Source organism: Python bivittatus, unplaced genomic scaffold, assembly GCF_059951505.1.
Source record: "Python bivittatus isolate LINGU-HERP-01145 unplaced genomic scaffold, Pbiv_v1 ctg000480_np1212, whole genome shotgun sequence".
In the NCBI taxonomy this organism is placed as follows: Eukaryota; Metazoa; Chordata; class Lepidosauria; order Squamata; family Pythonidae; genus Python; species Python bivittatus.
Window position 1 is genome coordinate 23,680,130 of NW_028277075.1, and position 20,049 is coordinate 23,700,178.

The window sequence follows — 20,049 nt, forward strand, 5'->3', positions numbered from 1 at the left end:
AAAGTAGTAGGCTGATCCTAACCATGTGAGGCAAGTTGTGCTCTTTGATTTGCTTCTGATAGCAACTACAGTTGGCCAAATGATCATCAATCTTGTAAGACACCTGATGTGCCAAATATTTGGTATTGCAAGGCTGGATGGACAGTCCATTCTCCATCAGTTATACAAAAAACTAAGAACACTTTCTGTATTTGAACTAGCATTTTACTCATGGGAGCCCTGTCTAAAGGACTATTTAGAATTTTGGATTGCATATACACATTTATATACTCAATTTCCCATATTCCATTAAATATATGCACATTTATATACATCAGTTCCCCTGTTAAGAAAACTGACTTTAAAGTTTAATAATTTAATGAAATCTAGTGCACTTTATTCAATGCATTTGTTTTTATGAACTTTCTTCTGTTGTTTTTGCATATTATTAAGACAACTGACAGGCAGGTCGTGGCTCTCCTTACCCAATTTTTGCAAGAGCAGGCTTGTTCTTTGGAGCAGGGTGCTTGCAATAACTGTAGCTTGAGAACATCAGACAGTATCTTTTCTGAGGAATCACTGTACAGAAAGATTGGGAAGACATGTCACTTCAGTATAAAGGAATTAACAACTGTGAAGAGCAAACAAAAACATCTTTCAGCCAAGCAGACCGTATTGTGGAGGTGGGAAGTGGTGCAGGGATTACTGTTAGCGGAGTTAGGATCTTCCCCTTGCACCTGCTGTTCTGTGAAAGGCTAATACTGAGGCCCAATTGTCAGACTGAATGAAAAAGCCTCTGATCGATCCTCCAGCTGAAGGAAGCAGGAGGCAGGCATCCTGTCTGCCCATGCAGGGCACAGAGAAGTGGAAGGGCAGGGAGGTGAAATGAATGGAGGTGAGATGACCGGCTGCACGATATACACCGTTCTTAAGCATCAGTCGTATGGGGACATGTACCACAAATGAGAGAGGATGGTATTTGAAGCAGGATCTTTAAGCAAACAAGCTGCCGCTTTTGTGAAATGAACAACTAATCAAATAAGTATCCTGACACCTTCTGCATATAAATGTAAATGTGGATGTTCCCAGTTCTTGCCATGAACTCGCTAGAGAGACTTGCACATACCAGCACAAACATGTTAATTTGCTATGCATGCAGCTTGCTTTGTGCCTAAACCTGACTGCATGCCAGAGCCCAATCTAGCAGATACATTTTAAATCTAGAGCTGCAGCAGATGCTGGTTCAGAGATCCAAACCCCTCCACAACCAGTGAGCATAAGTCACATATCCTCTTCTACCACACATCCACACCTGTAGTCTCTCTTACATGCTTCCAATTTTCAGTCCACACTAGAAAGAAAAGAGAAACAATGAAGCTTCCCTTTTTTCATCAGCAGGGGAAGAGAAAACAGCTGTGCTCTCAAGTGGCTGCAGTGGCAAAACAGCAGTGATTCCCGGCTTCTCTCTTCCCCTTTTCCTCCAGTAAAAGCAGTTTGGAGGTCATTAGAAGGTCAAGAACAAGTCCTACCAGCAGCTGCTTGCAGCCTGCAAATTGTGCATTCTTGATATAACTTTATTAAAAGAATAGGCTTTTACAAAATCTTCCATATACTGTACACAAAACATCTGAATTCACGATACACAATTGCAGAATGAACAGCATCCCTCTCTATAAGTGATGCAAAATCTTTCTGGTATAACACAGTCTAAGAAGTACAATTATCCATCCATCCATCCATCCATCCATCCATCCATCCAATCTTCATCCCCAATTGCATGCTATGCTTGAAATAGGTGATAGGTACATAAAAGCAAACTCCAATTATTACCTAATACTAATAGTTCAATTTACTTGTTATACAGTATATGCCACCTTTCTTCCAGGAGCTCAGGGGGGCTTACATAGGGATCTCTCTTCATTTTATCCCTACAACAATCCTGTCAGGAGTTTGGGCTGAGAAAGAATGACTACCCGAAGTCACCCATGGCTAAAGGTAGCCTAGGCCAACTTAGTCCTAGTCCAGCACCTTAACCACTATTCCATGCTGGTTCTCATTTCTTACTTTCTCAGTGGTGACCCCGATTTAATGGAACACTCTCCCCTCTGCAGATACAGATGGCCCCTACTTGACAGGTATTCTGAAAACAAGCACTATTCCAACAGGCATTTGACCCCTAGGTTAATTGAACAGTGCCTCTGATGACTTTTTAAAAATTATTTGTTTTTATTTTCCACATAGGTTTTTTAAATATACTTCTTTGGACTTTGTTGTATCCCACCCAGAGTCTGTTTGGATTGGGGCAGGCTATAAGTATTGAAAATTAAGTAAATAAATACAGTGAAATCCATGCATGAAAATATCAATTTCAAGCTTTATTGCTAATAAAGTACATTTCCTTTTTACTAAATTTAGGTCTTATAAAGTCTCCATTTCTACAAATTGCCAATTGCCTTCCATTAATACTCTTTAGGAAGAAAATTAATATATACAATGGGATAATGCATTCCCTAGTACTAGGAGAAACATTAACAAGGGATCAAGATAAATTGAAATTAACCTTAGGTTACAATAGGAGGTGGTACTGTGTTTGTCAGACCACTATTTAATTTACAAACACAAATACTACAAGGTCATTATATTGCTACATAAATGCTATTGGCTGTCACCTATGAAGGATGGGATGTTTAATGCAGCTTTTAGCAGGCCATTTATTATCATTAATGAGTTATTCATTTAGTAGTATTGTACTCTGATTCAAGGGGATAATTTTAAATAGCCATTATCTCATAGACATTGCAGTATTTCTAACTGTCAAGTGGGTCTTGCACCAAAAAGCAAGACCTGTGTAGCTTCAGCTATGAACTATGAACTCCTTAAAATGTAGTATCAAAAATTGGAGCAATAATAACAATAACAATAACAAACATTTATGCCATCAGAGTTTGGTGCCACAAAGCCTAGGTTATCCAAAACAACTGAGATTGACAACCAATATAAGGTCATGTGGAATACACTAAACCAAAAGCCGTATCTTCTAAAAAAAACTACGCTAGTTTTGTGTTGAAAGTAAAAGTTCTGTATTGTCATGCATTAGTGTTGGGAGTGCTTAGTTAACATGAACTATGAATTCAAAAGTCAGGTAGGCTTTGTATAGTTTTGCACTATAAACTGCTAAGTTTTGTTGTACAATCCCCTACATGCATGTGCTCCATAGAGCTGAAAGTATTTTAAAGGCTGACTGTCACTGCTCAAAATTTATTTATATTTTACATTTTATTTTATATTTCAAATCTGTCACCGCCCATCTCACTGTGGGGTGACTCTGGGCGGTTTACAGTAAAAACAGAATAAACATTAATCAAAATAAATAAATACTAATTAATTAAAATGTACTAAAAAAACAAACTTCCTTTATTGTTACTTTAATCAGTACATGCTTCTCTGTAAAAGCTTAATGAATATCTCCATATTCAGTATGAATTATTACTGAGGAGTACAGCAACTTAAGTAACAAGAAATCAATATCCAATAAAATCAACTAAATCATTTGTCCCCAGCTGATTTATAGTACATGGAAAACATGCAAGCTCGGCACTACAGTAGTTGAGTGTGGCCTCCTGAAGCTGACCTTCAAAATAATCATCTGAATGCAGTAGGGTTTTTTCAATGAGTTAACTCATACATGTGTATGTGTGTATTCTAGATCAACATGCCCTTTCCTGAAAACTCTACCTTCCATAGAACATTCTTCCATATTATCCCTTCTTAATACTTTTAATATTTTTTCACTTTAAAGTATGACTTTTTACATGTTTTCCTTTTAATAACTATAGCCTCATCCCTTACTTAATGCTCAGCAGAGCTCCAGTCAGCCAAGCAACATCTCTTCAATGATACTTCATTGTGAGCTCACCTCCCAATTCTTCATTCATTCATTTATCCTAACCATCACAATTTTGTATGGCTGTGAACAGAGACAGTTTCTGACTCCCAAATTATTCTACTAGCATACTTTTGCAAATCCTGGAACTCCCTGCATAAAGCAAGCCAATAATTTCCTTTAGTTTCACAGTAGTCCACTTTATTTACATGGCTGTAAATTAAAGGAAATGTTGGAAATGTATTTCATCTCTAGGCTTAAGGGTTTCTTAATCGGTAATTAAAGATACATTCTGTTCCTACCTTAAGGAAAAATTAAAAAACACTACTTTGAACAAAGTTTGAGATACTGGCACCTAATGAAGCCTATACTGCAAGTATGAACATACATAATTGTTAGCAGAGCTGTTTTCCCTGGACAGATAACTAAGTAAGAGGTTAGTCTTAAAACCCCCACACAGCTGAGTTGACATCCTGATTATAGCAGGGTTACACCCTGGCTTGTTGCTAGCATAAACACAGAATGAACTCACCTAGTTTATGAAGATCTTAGATGAGGGTTTGGCTTTCAAAATTAAAAGTTGCCTGGCCAGCTAGGCCAGAAATAATTCTGTCCTTAGTAGATCGTTCCTATTTAAGAATTCAAAGGTTGAATTAAGTCAGCTGCGTGGAGATGCTCACAAATCTCATTCTCCATTACCCCCTATTTTGGCAGATCCCTTCTTGGTATCTGGTAGCTTATTGTGCAATACTAGGACTGGTGCTTTGCAAATAATAGCTTTAAATGCTAAAAGGAACACTTATATATTTTAAGTGTAGAAGGGGGAAGGGAATTGAAGGGAATGTTATTTACCCTAATAGAACGGCCCACATTTTATGATGCAACTTTTTCTTTTTAGATTTATATCCTGCTTTTTCTCCAGAAGCCAAAGATGGCATTAACAGTATTCCTTCCTCCAGTTTTATCCCCATAATATTAGTCCTGTGAAATAAATTGTTTTCACAAAACATGCTGATCTATGGTTAACTGAATCACAGTGTTTTGAATGAAATAAAATTGCATAAGTTGCACAGGACATGGAAATATTAAATGACTGGATTACACAAAACCTCAGCCACACTCTAGCTGAATGACCTATCAAGCTGTTGTGCAAACTCAGCTATAAGCGTGGATGAAACCATAGGCTTCTGATGCAAATCACAATGAAAAAAATGATACGTATGTTGCAACATCACAACACAAACCCCAGCTTCTGTATTTGTATCCCATTGTTGGACGCACATACATGCATTGCAATGCACATGTTGTCATTCCCTCCCTCACCTGCCCATGGATGCCTATAGCTGTGACTGGCCCCATATCACCAATGAGCTTTTACGGCTGTGGGTGCATTCACACATCACAGAAAGTCATGGTATGATTTACTGACTTGGTCAGGTTCACAAACATGTAACCAACCATAATCCTGGGTTTATGGGTTTATAACACACAAAGCTCCCAACAGACAAATGATATTTTTGCCCAGCCTGAATGTAGAACTGCATCTAGATCTTTCCAATCCAACACATTATCCACTATCATTTTGGCTATATACCGTATTTTTCCGTCAATAAGACGCCCCCATGTACAAGACGCCCCCCACTTTTCCAACCCAAAATTAAGAAATCAATATTTTAAAGATAGTGCAGAACACATTTTTATTTAGTAATTAGTTAACATTTACCTGATACACTCGGTGGGGGGAGGTCCAAACCGTCTCTCTGCAGCTCTATTTCCATGCTCTTTTGCATAACTGATTACATTCAATCACGAGTGAAGCTGCCAATAGCTTGTCTCTGCAAACAGACTTCCTCCAATTGGTTTGTTCAGCATCAGCTGACATCAGTTACATAAGGCTCGTGATTGGAGGAAGTCTGTTTGCAGACTCAAGCTATTTCACTTGTGATTGGAGGCTAGCAATAGGAGGAAGCCTCTTTGCAGAGACAAAGTATGGGCAGTTTTGCAACCGCAAGGTTCTCTCCTTGGCTGACTTCCTTGAATAAGACGCCCTTCAATTTTTAGCGTACGGATTTTAGAAAAAAGTATCGTCTTATAGTCGGAAAAATACGGTAACTTACTCATAGTTCACTGAACCATTATTTATGCAACCCAATTTTCCAGGTTCACATGGTACCCTGACAAACCAAATACAATATGTCTGAGTTCATACCATCATTCCAGTGGCGTTTGGCCTCTAGTTGTTTAGTTTTTATGGATATCCATAATGCTTATGGTTGTCTATCTAATTTTAATTTTGCATACTGGGTTTTTTATCCTGTTTTTAATTCAGAATTTGCTATGAATGGAGGGGTGGAGGCACTATAGAGTCCATTGGAGTTGGGCAGCTAATAAATTTGAATAAATAGCATAATAATGAATAAATAATCATGTCAATACAGCTGGCTTGTATGTCCTTTAACAACTGCTTGATGTCAACATTTAACTTAACTATGGTTTATGCAACCTAATTTTATGGGTTTGGACTATACACTGAATCAGAAGATAATCATATAAATTGGATTCATATAACATATTGAGCCCAAAACTAGCTAACTATATTTTAGTCCAATGCAAACTTAGTAATAAAGTATGATGCAAAGTAATCACAAATGCATTTTAATTCAGTAGGATTTACGTTTAGAACTACAATTACAGTAATTTTCAATTCCAAAATACAGAGAGAGCCAGTCCTGTTTTAAGAGTCACTTTCACTTTAATGAGTGGATTCCTTAAAGAAGTGGTCTTAAAACTTGAGATACCTAAGGAACCCTTCTCAGTGTGAAAAATCAGTGAGGAACCCATTAATAAATAAGTTCCCTGAACAGGTAGTCCTTGTTTGGCAACCACAATTGGGACCAGTAACTCAGTTGTTAAGTGAAGCAGTCACTATGTGAAACCATGGCTGTGCTTATGATCTTACTTCAGCTTTCCTTTGTTTTACAGACCTGTGAAGGTCATAAATGTGAGGATTGGTTATCCATTGTAACTTCAAACAGTCACTAAAGGAGGCCATCACTAAACAAGGACTGCCTGTAATACATTTTATTTGAACAAAATGTTGCAATTAATGTTGCAATAACATTTCATACAATGTAAACAGAAATTGTCCTGTTGAACCCCTGGATGATTCTCAAAGAACCCTGGGGTTCTGGGGAAAACAGTTCGACTACCAGGGCCTTAAAGCAATAGCATCTGTTTTCTTCAAGATCTTCCAGAAGCCTGAAAAAAGTCCAGCTACTTCAACAGTAGACACAAGCTCTGAAACAATTCTTCTAATTATTTTTGAAACATGCACAGCCCCAGGATCTAGTACTTCAGGGAGAATCACTGTTCCCATATCAGGAATGGTAACCAGAAACGACCATGGATCAGAGCTGAGGGATTCCTAAACCTATGTGAAATGCCCAAAGACACTGTGTTCTGGTGTGACTGTCTTTCGGGTTTGGCGGGGTTTTCCCCCTGACAACACCCTTTCTTGTCAGCAATCATCTGATCTTGCCTTCAGGATAAGGAGTGGTGATACTTTACACATTTTACGAACCTTTAAATTGTGGTGGGACAACATGGGAGGGGAGGACTAGATTCATTCCAGTAAGGGGCAACCCCAGACTGCTTAAACCATGGATTGGAGATGAGCTGAGATCAAGGAAGGTGAGCTGCCAGGGCATGATGGTACCCCACTAGATGGCAGCTGGGTCAGGGGCTCTAGTGAAGTTGATTAGCAAAAGGTGCTGGCAGCGGAATGATTCTTCAAGGGTTTGCTTAACAACCTCCTCTGCAAAGCCCATCTAGCATTTCTTCTTTTATTTGCTACAACACAGTATTTGAGGATCGTCGACCGAGATGAAAATAACACACGCGAAGCAGTTAAGTGGCCTCATAACTTGGCCTAAGCCCTTGGATGACAGAAGTAAAAAATAATTGATGAATAAGGGGGGCGGGGGGGGGAGTGGGTTCATTATCAGGGTCTTGGCTCCGCTTCTCAGCCCGCAGCTGGCGCGTGAACGAGGCGGCCTCGAGCCGCCTGAACGCGCGCTGGCATCCAGCCGAGCCGCGGAGGGAGCCCATCCCTGCAGGCCAAGTGCGCCCCTCCTTCTGGACAGCCACCGCTGGGCGCCTTTGAGGAACAGCCGTACCTCGCGCGCCTTCCCAGCGCTCACGCTCTAATCCCTTCTCCGCCTGGCGCTCCTTCCCAGCGCTCAGGCTGTAATCTGCGTGACAGCAGGAGAAGCCTGGAGGGCAGCACTGAACTAACGCCGCCTCTTGGGGACGGGGGGGGGGGGGGCGCTGGCTCATTCGGCCTTGAGAGAGAGAGAATCGGCCCCCCTCGAAGGCTGGATGCTTTTGCATCCAGGCGATGGCAGGAGGAACAGTCAGACGGCCGTTTCGCCGTCCCACTCCCGGCCGCCAGCAAGCAGCAGCGTTGTGACGCCCGGGAATGGCGCACCGCGGACTTCAAAGAGACGTTCGGGCGGAGGACTCAACCTAGCTGGGGTGGGCGGATCCGAGGATGTGCGACAACACTCCGCCCCTAATGGCGAACGGAGGTTGCATTTAGGGAGCCGGCCGTCTCGCATTCTCGTTCTCACTTGTCTTGCCTGCAAACAGCGGAGGCCCGCGACACTGTTTGCGCACGGAACCTAGCCCGTATTGTCATCGCGCAAGCATCTGGCCATGAGTGTTATGTGGCATCCAGGGCGCCCACAGTCAGAAGTGACGTATTTGGTCACAGCGCTGCGCTGTTTAACAGACCGGCTAGGTCAGTCTGTTTAAAATACTTTTAATTGACTACAATTTGCCCCCATTTATCAAGAAGCGGTTTTCAATTTTTGTTGATTCATAAAAGGGCATTGGAATGTAAGGATTTAAAAAAGAAAAAAATACTCCTTTTTCTCACTTATTTGAAGGTAGCATTCACTACCACACTTTCATCGTCGAAAACAAAATATGTAGCCTTTCCTTACTTGCAATTTACACCAGCACTAAAACATCCTAGCAGTCCTAATTTTCCCCTTAATCATGAGATCAAGGAGGAACATGGGTCTTGCAAGTGAGTCCTCAAAATATTCCCCTACCACCACCATTTAGGACCATACATGGCAACCAAAGTCAGAGTTAGCACATCATTACCCCAGGAAGGAATGCTGATACATGCAGTAAGGCATGAGATATGCCCCAAGACCCTAGTGAGGAAAGGTTCTGCATTTGGATTCAGAAACTGTTTTATCTCACCTTTTTTTGTTTTGTTTTGTTTTGTTTTGTTGTTGTTTTGAGAAAGGTTTGAGCTAAATTTGAGTTTCTATCTAAAGAGAGAGGCAGTTTGGTGTGGTGGTTAAGGCACCAGGCTAGAAACTGTGAGACGATGAGTTCCGGTCCTGCCTGAGGCACAGAGCCAGCTGGGTGACCTTGGGCCAGGCATACTCTCTCAGACCTAGGAGGAAGGAGACAATGGCAAACCACTTCCAAAAAACCTTGCCAAGACAACTGCAGGGAGATGTCCAGGCAGTCGCCAGGAGTCAGCACTGACTTGAGGGCACACACATACACACTCACACACTTCTATCTAAAAAGCTTGGACCAATTCAGTTAATACTGTAGTGTGTAGTTCTAGACTGGGTTTTTTTAGCAGTCGCTGTAAAATAGTATTTAAATGTCCTTTATTTACTTGTGCAGTGAAGTCTAGAAGGTCTAGGCTTATATTGAGGATGGAATTAAATCCCTGGAATCCTGGTGGAACTTTATCAAGCTCTTATCCATATATCCTTATAATAAAGATATAATCTTTAATAATACCTCAGGTAAAGAAGCAGCTTTCAGGGACAGAAGCTGAGAACACTTTTTTTCTAAATCAACCATAATTATATGAGTATATATGGTGATGTATTGATCTGGAGAAATATGTCTTACCCCAAAGTAACTGTGGGCAACTACAAAACATCATTGCTTACTAGCTAGCTGTGTTGTCTAACCATTAGGGATGATACTCCAGATGATTCGTAGTCTATCCTGTTGGGGGATACATTGTTTAAAAAGGATGTTTTCTGGGAAATAGCTATTGTATTCAGTGTAGGAGGATAGCTGTGTTAGTCTATTGTGGCAAAAAGTCAGGAGTCTGGTAGCATTTTTTCCAACTAACAAATTGTATTTTTGTGCCTTTTAAATAATTTTTAAAAACATTTTTCTTATTTATTCCTTTTAATAAAATGTGTTAGTTGGAAAAGTGCTACCCGACTGATCTAATATATTCAAGTTTTCTTAAGAGGTCAGTGTATTATGTATATAAGTGAACAGACAATTCAAGAACAAAATCCTTATCACCAAATAACAAACCAGCTTGTATTATATTGATGCCCACAATGGAACCTCTAGAGTTGACATATGTATTTTTGGTAATAGATACATTATACAAAATTCAGAGAGTCAGAGTTCTTAGATGTGTGGAGACTTGCCTCTCTACCTTCTGTTTTTAAAGATTATAACAGTTCCTTTTTCTTTTTTTGGGGGGGGGCTCTTGAATTATGATACTAGATTTGTATCTGGGATTTTATTAACCAAGCTTTTGTAGTAAACAATGCTATTCCCTGATTACCCCAATTCAGGAACTGTGGAATAATCTAATCCAATGATTTTACCATTTGGAACAATCCACCAAATTCTTTTTATAGTGTTGTTTTAAGTGCACTGAACTAAGGTTTGTTGGGAAAATGGTAGTTGTGTGCTGGTGCCCTGATTAATGTCACAGCAAAAAAGAAAAAAACAGTGATGACTCAAGAAACTGAATCTGGACAGAAAGGTAGGAACTATGAATCAGTTCTTCAGTATCTGATATAAAGAACACAACATAGTTAGATGAGTTCAGGTTATTCCTGTTATGTCCAGTGAGGATATACAGTGGTACCTCTACTTACGAACGCCCCTACTTACGAATTTTTTGAGATACGACCAGCTCCGGCCCCAAAAATTTACTTCTACTTACGAACTCGCCTCAACTTATGAACCGGATCCGCAGCCATTTTATGTCCGTTCCATGTGGTCCGCGGCCATTTTCCGCCCGTTCCACGTGGTCCATGGCCATTTTTCCACCTGTGCCGTGTGGTCCGTGGCCATTTTTCCGCCCGTGCCACGTGGTCCGCGGTCATTTTCCGCCCGTTCCACGTGGTCCACGGCCATTTTTCCGCCCCTGACGCGTGGTCTGCGGACGCCGGAATGGATTAACGGTAATTACATTGAACTTTATGGGAAAATTTACTTCGACTTGCGACCAACTCGACTTGCAATCAGAGTCACGGAACGGATTAAGTTCGTAAGTAGAGGTACCACTGTACTGTAATTTAAACAGCTTGATTTTTTTTCTCTTTCTAAGGAAAAATATTTTAAGTGCACTGGGTTATTTGCATTGTAGAATTTCTGCCAGGTGTCAGACTATGTGGAGTCATAAGTAGGTGTGCAATCTGGGGTGGCCCAAAGCTAATTATGGGATACAATACTTCAGATCTTCAATTCTAGTTGTCATTTGGGGTTAAATGTATGATTGTTTTTTTCCACAAATATTAATTTGGGTTAAGAAGTATTATTATCTGGAAGATCACACTATCCCCATAATGTTAATTCCACTATCCCACTATACGTTAGTTCCATATTCACTTACTGAATTGTCTTGCCACATTTTACACAAATAAGAATCCAGAAAGTAGTAACCAAACTTTACAAGGTTGTTACTTCCTTAGCATGCCCTGGCATCCTTTTTATTCATATGTTGTTGTCTTCGTCTTATCCTCAACCTATGAGTAAGACAACCTTAAGTCATTATTAGCTGTTACAATTTTAACCTTCTTAAGCCAGCAGGAACCCACAGCAATGGCCAAAGCAGGTAAAATATGTTTTCTCAGCTATTCTGTCGGTGGCACACTCAGGTGACTGGAGGGGATGGGGAACACCCATGCTGCTTCAAGCTGGTGTTGGCACACCCCTTTCCTTTGGATTCCATCACCCTCTTCTACACGCTTCCTTTCTTATCTCTCCTGGCAGAAGATGCCAGGCACAGCAGCCAGCCCCCACTTTGTTCAGAGACTTCCATAGCTGGGGGTTTTGAAAGAGTGAAATAAAGAAGTACAGTAATGCTCACCCTTTCAAAATCCACAAGCTCCCCCAGGCTGCCTGCCAAACAGCTGCTCAGAAAGGCTGGGACAATTACTGGGCTTTGGGTGCATGATTAGAGCTTTCAAAACTCTGCACTTCTGGAAGCCGCTGAGCATTTGGGGTTTTCAAAGAAGGCTAAATCTACAGTTAAAACAAGCCCGTTGAACAGTGGACATGTGGGACTGATGAATTGGGACAAGAACATTCTCCTCCTTTGATGCTGCTCATAATAAAAAGCAGGAGTGATGGGTCAAAATCTCTACAGCCCAACTCTAGCCCTGCATCTCTGTCCTCATTTGTGGACAGAGCTGGAAAACTTGTTCAGAAGATGGAAGGACAGGAAAACCAGAGAGCTTATCCGGTCACTTTGCACATACATAATTAGGACACCACCATTCTGTGGCAAGACAAGAGAGGCAATAAATGCAGGATATGAATCAGAAATGGAGATTTTACACTGGTATCGTTTTCTGCCAGCTCAAAACAGAAGGATAGCATTTTAACTCATCAGTAGGGAAGGGCCCATAATAACCATAAATCACTCCCTGGGCTTTGTGATTCCCACTTTTGATCCTCAGGTAACAACTGGGCAGACATCTTCTATGATATTATTACTTTCTGTAATACCAATCTCTCTCTGTTTTCTTAATGAAAACAACTGTCTTCCTCTCTTAGTCACCACTTAGAGATATGAGACATCTCTAGAACACCTCAAGCTTCTGGCATTCTGGTTAAGACCAGAATAAGAATTTTAATTCTTAGAAGAAGTATTAAAGCTTATTTTAATCTTTAATATAAAAGTGATTTATAGCCTCTCTTTAGAGAATGTGAGGAAAGGCAATGAACAGATGATTCAAACAGTATTTACTTTGTATTTCACAAGTTTCGCAAGTGTAATAATTGCATGACAATCAGTTTCAGTAACTTTGCATAACAATTTTATGTTGATCCATTATTTATCCATCTTTCTTGTTAGTTGCAAAATTGATATCCATTAATTGATATTCTTGGATGGTGTCAGAATGCAGGGAGAATACTACTTTAACACCGATACAGTCCATGACTGAGGCAGTACAGCTGAGGATCAGATGAAGGCAATGTCACAGAGAGACAGCCAGAAAAGGGTGTTGTCAGGTCACACTTGTGCCCAGGCTTGCTGCAACTCTTGCACCTCTTAAAGCCCTGTTTTTTTGCTTAGAATTTCCTAAAACAACTCTGAAGTAGAGTCTTAAGTTTTCCTCGCACTGCTAATACCATTCCAATTTCTGAACTGCTCTCAGACCAAAAACTCTTCTCTCTCCCTCAGATTCCTTGACTGCACCTCCAACAGACTCTGCCATGGTCTGATCAGGGGTTCCCCTTTTGCCAGTTGCTATCCATCATGCCTAATTATGTCATCTCTCCCCAATGCACAGATACACAATATCACATCTACCTCAATTCAAAACAAGGTATTATGCTGCTCTCAAAATACAGTCCCCGAGGAATATAATCCTTACAGCAGGATGTGCTGAAAGTATACAGACAAATGATGTATCAACACTGAATGTTAAAGCAGAAACATGTTTTGGCTTCTTAACTGGAATTATGTGGTTTCAGTGTCCAAAGATTTAGGGACTGCTATGCCAGGCCACACCTTTCATTTTATTTTCTTGAAAGTTACCCATTTTGGAAAGCAAAACAATATTAGAATTTTGACCAAATTGCATTGTAAGGGTTTCTCTCTTTTCTCGTGGGAATGATTTGAGTCAACATAAAATCTAACCCTAACATGATCTTCCATCATCCATCATCTGCGCAAAATGTGCTCTGTTTGACAAACTACAAATCCCCCTTGCACAACAGAAATGGAATTCTTCATTATCATGCCTTTCCTGGGGTAATTAAGCTCACCTAGCCTAGACTTTTACAGGAGATGCAAAGGTCCTTAGGAAACTGGCTGCCAGTCATTTATTGCTGTTCAGCCAGCAAGGTTTTGGCTCTGAAGTTCTGCCCATCAGGGTTATAGTGGTGAAGCTAATAGTGCCAAAAATACTACCTATGCATGGGCTGCATAGCCAGTGGGATCCCTAAAATGGAACTGTCTAATACAGTAGAGTCTCGTTTAACTGACCTTCGTTTATCTGACATTCCGTCTTATCTGACACCCCTAAAAAAAACACAACACCACGCATAAATCGGCGATGAGAAAACTGTGCCGCTTGTTTGCGAGCATGAGTGTACTCTTTCTTGTTGCTCCTGACGGTGCGGCGCCGCAATGCAAAAATCGATTGCAACAGGCGCAGCGGATCGGGGTTTTGCTTGTTTTTTTTTTACTGCACTCAATCGTTATTGTGTGTTATCCAACATTTTCGCTTATCCGACATTCTGCCGGCCCCTTTATGTCGGATAAACGAGACTCTACTGTATAAGCTTGGTCGGAAGAACTGAAAAGCAATTAATTGTTGCAAACCACCAAAAGCTGTGAAATGTGGTAGTGTGTTAAATAAATAAATAAATAAATAAATAAATAAATAAGTAAGTAAGTAAGTAAGTGAATGAATGAATGAATGAATGAATGAATGAATGAATGAATGAATGAATGAATGAATAAATATTCTCCTTATTTCCTGCCATCTCGTTGACTTGTTGCTCTGGCAGGCAGCTAATATAAGGTAATGTGCATGTCTGAGCTATTTCACTGATTTGTTTTTTTCCTACAGTATATGTATCCTGCAAGTAGCTTACATCTATTTCTGTTGCTTAATCTTTAATGAAGACATTCTGGCTCCTCTGCTTTTCTCTGACGCAAAAATATTTTAATGAGTTAGTTCTCATTTTCATCAAAGAAGTGTGGTGCTATTTTTCTGCGTTCTTGTGTGCAGACCAACAAAAGATTCACATTTTAAACAAAGTTCCATTCCCATCTGCTGTTATACACTCTTCTTCCAGCTACAGTCACCTCAGAATATCGTATATTCTGTTCATAGGGAAGCTTTCTTAATATGCAATTTCTTAATAAGTGTGTCATCACATCAGTTTTGCTCTGTGAGTAACCTACTGCATGGCTTTTCAAATGCAGCTGTTAGGTACTTCTGATGCAGACACTGAGGCAGTAATGGGGGGGTGGTCAAACAAGGGGTAAGAAGAATTGAGGTGAAAGGAGCCACAGTAGAGTAAGAAAAATAGGGAATAAGAATAAGATTAAACTACCCTTTTCCATTCAGGAAACAATGTATGAGTCTCTGCTTATTGGGCTCTGTGACACTAATCCTTGCTTGTTCTTTAAATAAGCCATTAGGATAGTAATGGTATTCACTTTTCTGCCTTGTTTGAATAAAGGTAAAAGCCATTTCTTCACTAATCCTACCATCACTGTGCCAATATATCATTAATGGAACAGAGAGATTCTGAAGGGTAATCTCTCAAAACTGAGATTACCATATGTTGATTGGCACAATCTGATGACCACGATAATGTTGACATTGATTTGATTTTTTAAATTGTCGGTACTAAACAGTCTGTACTGTTTTATGTTTCTATCATTGTAAACCACCTGAATTTTTAGATTCTGGCAATATATAAATATGAGGAATAAATCAATCAAGCGAGAAAATAACAATCGGGTCTGCAAATTCAACATTTTCCTTAGTTTTTCTCAGTCTTTAAATTACTAGCAATTTGGAAATTGCTATAGGCAAAGCTTCTACTATAAGAATGTTTTAATATTTATGAATGATCAGTAACTCCAAAGTAGGTCTTCTCTTATTTGTTTATCTCTTTTCTTCAGCTATAATTCTTACATGTTGATTTCAACAATTAATGTTGCATCTAAAGCTGTCCTGTTGTTGAATTTGCTATTGTCAATAAAAAATCGCCCTTTGGAAATGATAGCAACAGAGCCTGTGTTATTATTTGCATGAAGTGGCCATCTCAGGCAATGAATGTTGGGAGGAAGAAAAAGCTAGTAAGCTGTTGGCCAGAGCCAGGTGTTCTACCCAGGTCATATTTATTTTCACACTGCAAATTTAACATTTGGGAAAGATTCTTTATATTTCCTCCTCTGCTTTTGCAAATCTTTTTGCCAATCTGTGATTACTCCTTTGGGTATAGGCTAGGAAATAAAGAATACCTGTGGCTTGCTTTCTGACTTAGGGCTGAACAGGGGGATTCCAGTATCAAAAAATCATATCATTTTCCCATTAGTGGTATGATAGCATTTGGGGGATAAAAGTCTTGACTCTAAGCCTTCATGTCAAATAGCATGTTCCAAATCATTTAGGTATCTCCTCCATAGTCAGGATATACAAGTATGATGCCATCTTTTTGTCCTTTACTGAATTATAGTATTATGAACAAGAGCCACCTTGGTGTAGTGGTTAAGGCATCGCTAGAAACTGGGAGACCATGAGTTCTAGTCCTGCCTTAGGCACAAAGCCAGCTGGGTGACTATGGGCCTGTCACTCTCCCTCAGACCTAGGAAAGAGGCAAGGGCAAACCACTTTGAAAAATCTTGCCAAGAAAACTGCCGGGACTAGTCCAGGCAGTCACCAGGAGTCAACACTGAAGAAAGGAAGGAAGAAAGGAAGAAAAACATCTCTCACCTGGTATGTCATATCCAAATGATTCTGCATCAGTAAATGGGGCATATATGCTTGCGTCCAATGACTAGGCCGTAATTGAAATCACTTGCATCTCCTTCTCAATTTTCCATGCTTATTTTCTTGGAGCAAATATATAATTTGTTTCTTTTGCTAGCATTAACCTGCAAATCCAGAAGCACTGAATTGAATTTTTTTTACAGACATTGCAATCTATTGCTTAATAGAACTATTGCATCTAAGAATAATTTAATCTGGCATTGTGTTTGTGGGGCCCATGATATGGTTTGTTATTGCTATGGTTGTTTTAGCCTGGGCTGTCTATGTTGTTGTATGTTTTTAATTGTTTTTATTGCTTTTGGATTTTGGAAGCCACCCAGAATCTACTGGAGGGGCCTGGTATAACAAATTTAAATTAATAACAATGATGATAATAATAATAATAATAACCTCCATCCTAAACACACACACACACACACAAATGGCATTTTATAATTTTACAAAAAAAGATAAAGACTTCATCAGCAGATACAGATTGGATTCACACATTATGCTAAGCCATAATGTGATTTGCGTAACTCAACTTACTATGGTAGGCAATCTTTTCAGATACTGGGCTACGCAAAACTAAAGGTAATTCTTAAATATTGTTGTAATCTTACAAGGCTGTAAGACACCCAAGATTCTGAAAATCCTTCTGAAAAGGGATACTTGATAGAATGACTAACTAAATGAGGCTGTGAATGAGGAAAAATGCATTTACAGCCATGTGAAAAAGTAAGTACACCCCATGTAAATGTAATTTTTTTTTTAACATATGTGGACATATTTCATCTTCATTCAGACAGCATATAAAGATAAAGGGGATATAACTGAACAAAAAATATGAAAATAGAGTTTGCAATCATTTATTCAATTAAAAAAAATAACAGATATACCATTTCCTTCTGTGGAAAAAGCAAGCATACCTTTGGCTCTAATACCTGGTTTTGCACCCTTTGGCAGAAACAACTTCAAGTAGGCTTTTCTTATAACTGTCTATCAGTCTCTGACACTGATTGGAATGTTTACCCACTCCTCCATGCAGAATTTTTTCAGCTGTGCAATATTTGAGGGGTTTCTTGCATACGTAGCCCGTTTCAAATCACCCCACAGCATCTTAATTGGATTTAGATCTGGGCCTTGGCTTGGCCATTCCAGAACCCTCTTTTTCAGCCATTCCTTGGTGGGTTTACTGTAATATTTAGGGTCATTGTCATGTTACAAGGTTCACTTTTATTATTTATTTCATCATACTTATATAGCTACCCATATCACAAAACATGACTCTGGGTGGTGTACAATAAAAACAAACCATAAAATAAACAATACAGATATTAAAAACATTCCACAATTAAAAAACATCAATATTTTTATTAAAAGACTAGGAGAGAGGATATACAATGTTATAGGCAATGTAGCCACTTCACTAGTTCACCATGTCCTTGAGATCCCCAAGCCTATTGACACAACTGTATTTTGAGGGACTTCCAGAAGGATATCAAGGATGGGGTCAGGTTCACCTCAGGGGGCATGATGTTCCACAGAGTGGGTGCCATGACAGAAAAAACCTGTCTCCTGGGTCCTGCTAGATGTAACTCCTTAACAGGTGGGACCCGCAACATACTTCTGCCAGACCTGATGGGATGAGCAGATGTAATTGGGAAGAGGTGGTTCCTCAAATAATCTGGATTTTGCACCAGCTGAAGCTTCCAGATACTCTTCAAGGGCAGCTTCATGTACAGTGCGTTACAATAATCCACCTGGGAGGTAACCAGGGCATGAGTGACTGTGAACAGTCTCCTGATCCAGGAATGGGCATAACTGGCACACAACATGAAGCTATGTAAAGGCCCTCCAAGCCACAACTGCCACCTGCTCTTTGAGCAGGAGTCATGAGTCTAGGAGGATCTATTTTGGATTGCACAGGATCTATTTGGGCCATTCAGTACCAAGGATGGCATAGTCCCAGAACTGGAAGGCCCCAAAACCCAGAGCCATTCAGTCTTGCCAAGCTTCAGCTGAAGCCTGTTATTCCCCATACAGGCCCCCACAGCCTCCAGGCACCAGGACAGGACATCAACACTTTGCTTAATTCACCAGGGGCAGAAATGTATAACTTTTAATTGAGCTTCAATCTTCTGACAGATAGCCTCACATTATCCTCAAGCATCCTCTGGCACAATGAAGAATTCCTAGTGGATTCTATGATAGTGAGCTGCCCAGGCCCTGATGCAGCAAAGCAGCCCCAAACCATACCATTTCCAACACCATGCTTTACAGTTAGTATCAGGTTCTTCTGGTGAAATAATGTCTTTGATTTTTGCCAAAGATGTAGCCAAATAGCTCTATCTTTGCCTTGCCTGTCCAGAGCACATTGTTCCAGAGGTTCTGGTCTTTGCCTAGGTGATCATGAACGAACTTTAGTCTTGCCCTGATGTTCTTTCTGGACAGGAAAGGTTTTCTCCTGGCCCACTTCCTATGCAGATCTAATTTGTGCAACTTCTTTCTGATGGTAGACTCAAGCACTTTGACATCAATAGTGGCAAGAGGATGGTTAACATTAAGAGGCAGAAAATGTAATTTTAATGGAAATTTTAAAAAAATATTAGGAAATGGGTGAAAATGGCCTAACAAGGTGCCTTGAGTAGAGTGAATGGCATTAAGAATAAAGGTGATGGCATTGTGTTATTTGAAATAAAACTGAGTGGAAAGCTGGAATGCAAAAAGTGTGAGTGGGCACAGGTAAGAGCCTTTATTACGACTTAACATTGTGGTAATAAGAGCAGCAAGAACTCACTTCTTCTGGGAGAGGCCTGAGGAGCCCTCATAGGGCTGCTGTGAGAAATATTCTTGGCATCTGTTGGACAAGTTACTCAGCTGCACTTGGAATTGGACTCTGGCTGAGCAGGTCTTATAGATGTGACTAAGATACCTCTGAATTTGGTTATCTGGGAAGAGTTTGAACTGATTGATCCTGATGAAGTGGACAGTAACCTCACTGCTGTGAGCTCTGCTACCTGTATTTTGGACCAATGCTTTATTGTAGGAGGGGGTGGTACTGCCTGGCTTGAAAGAGGAGGTGGTACGCCCCCTTCTCAAGAGGCCATCCATGGACAGTGGATGGATAACTTTCATCCAGTCACCAACTTTCCTTTTTTTAGGAAAGATTATTGAGAAGGTAGTAGTTGCTCAGTTTCAAAGAGCCCTGGACGAAGCAAATTATGTGGACCTCTTCAAGTCATGTTCAAGCTGGGTTACAGAACTGAGACAGCATTGGTTGCACTTGCAAATGACGTCTGCAGGGCTCAGGATGGGGGTGATGCATCTGTCCTGACTTCTTAGATCTCTTGGCAGCTTTTGATACCATCGACTACGGTATCCTTCTAG